The following is a 2,097-nucleotide window of genomic DNA, read 5'->3' as shown; positions in this document are numbered from 1 at the left end:
GGAACCCAAAATAGTTCAGTGTAGCTAGAGCACAGAAAGGCAAAAGATTAGGCAGTATATAAGGTAGGAAGCTTATAGGAACCCACTTAAGGATGTGAATAGTAGGGCTGACCACTGGGGCCTCAGACTCAGGGGTCTCAGGTCTGGGAACTGGGTCTCCCTCCTCTCTCTACCTTGATCCCCATGACCCAGCACTCTGGGTTACCCTAGTTTCTCCAAAACTAAGTTCTTCCTTGCCCTCTCCTGCCAATAACAGGAAAAAAAAAATCCCTCATTGGTTTTAATTTATTTTGAAGACCTTCCCACATGCTCTCATCCATTTCTACATATTGAACATTGATTCATTATCCAAGCAGAAAAAGCCACAGAAAGCTCTGGAAACTGGCTTTTTAAAAAAGGAGAATGAAATGAAAAGTGTGTCTTTTCCTCCTTACTATAGTAAGATACAGCACTACTTTAATTTACTGAAGGCTTTTATGTCACCAGAAATAACATCAGCCTAATTTGCTTTTGTGGGGTGGTTGTATTTTTAAATGTGGTTTCAACTTTTCTCCCTTTAATTTTCACTTATTCACAAATTATTCAAAACCATAATGGTTTTCTTTAGCATGAATTGCCCGAGTTACTTTAGTGCTGCGTTTAATTTTCTCTGTAGTCAGGGTCTGTTGCTCAGCCTCACTCAGAGGTCGAGTGTCGGTTAAACTTGATAGAACACGTGTGCTATCCGGTCTAGCACACCCACATATCACGGATGAGTGAACCCCTCTTTCCTTTGGTTACTTCCTCCTGGCCTCCAAAGGTGCACTTCTTCAGAACCCTCACCTCTGAGACTCTGTTTAGCCCGGGGTCCATTTGCCGTCTGCTTTTAACAGCCAAATATGACCCAGAAAGGGTCTATTTTTGTGCTGTCTGCTTCCTCCCCTCCCTTGGCCAACAAATCTGCTATGTCCAACAAACCCCTTGATCCCCAAGTCCACTGGTCTCTTCTTCCTTATTCTCCTGGACGGCTCTGGGCCTTTGACCCTGTGAGTCTCCCCACCTCAGGCCACCCTAGTTCTGTCACCTGTGTCTAGTCTCTTTTCTCCATTCCTGCCTTAGCATATCCCCAAGCTCTTTCCTCTGTACACTCTCTCCTCCAGCAGTCTACCTACCCTTGCTTGGCCTTGTTCTTGCCCGGAATGGTTCCAGTTTCTCTCTGGCCCAGACCTCTCCTCTGAGCCTCAGCCCTGCCTTTCCTCCTACCTGGTAAGCAGTTTCACCTGCATATTTATACTAACATGTCCAGACCCTAGTCTTCTCACCATCCAGCCAGAGATGCCTTCTCCTTGCCTTTCTCTTAGTGTGGTTTCTTTGCTCATCAGTTCTGGTAAGTCAAGCTGGAAAGCAGTTTTTTTTTTTCTTTTCTCCAAACTGCCTCTTATTTCTGAACTTTGTCTGCAGCTTAACAACATACTGCAACAGCCCTAGACTGGGAGGCAGTCCAGGGTCCTGGTCCCCATTCTGCTCCGGCTTTCTGGATGGCTTTGGGCAAGTCGGTGGAACTTTTTGAACCTGTTGCCTCTCATATAACAGGAATAGAGATCACTTAGTGAAACCTTACAACAGGCCAAGTACCGTGATCACGGCTTTCAATATATCATCTCACGAATCGATATCACTTCCCCATTTCATGGAAAGAAGAAAATAACGTTCAGAAAGACCATTCAGGATCAAGAGCCGGTTAGTGGGAGAGGCTGTGCTCAAACTACCCCTTTAAGTCCAACTCCAGAATCCGATTTTTCCATTACACCGCAGGGCTCACTCTCCCCACGCCCAAGACAGCCGTCCCCCCGCCCCCAACCCCTCTTCGGGAATATTTGCTAACGGGTGCAAGCAGGGAGGCTGCAACCAGGAGTTGCTCCTTCGCTGTGAGTCTAGAGCCCAGATCTTCAGAACCGAGCCTGCTGGGTTCTCTCTTCCCACCGCACCGCCCACCTCCTGGGTGGCTCCGCCCCCTGTCTCGATTGGCTGGTGGGAGCAAGGTGGGGCCCGCGGATTGGCTGCGCGGCCGCGGGCTAACGTGGCGGAGCTGACGTGGCTTCGCAGGCCTGCGGGATC

This window comes from Crocuta crocuta, unplaced genomic scaffold (genome assembly GCF_008692635.1).
Source record: "Crocuta crocuta isolate KB4526 unplaced genomic scaffold, BGI_CrCroc_1.0 scaffold431, whole genome shotgun sequence".
Classification (NCBI taxonomy): Eukaryota; Metazoa; Chordata; class Mammalia; order Carnivora; family Hyaenidae; genus Crocuta; species Crocuta crocuta.
Note: the sequence above shows the minus strand (reverse complement) of the source record.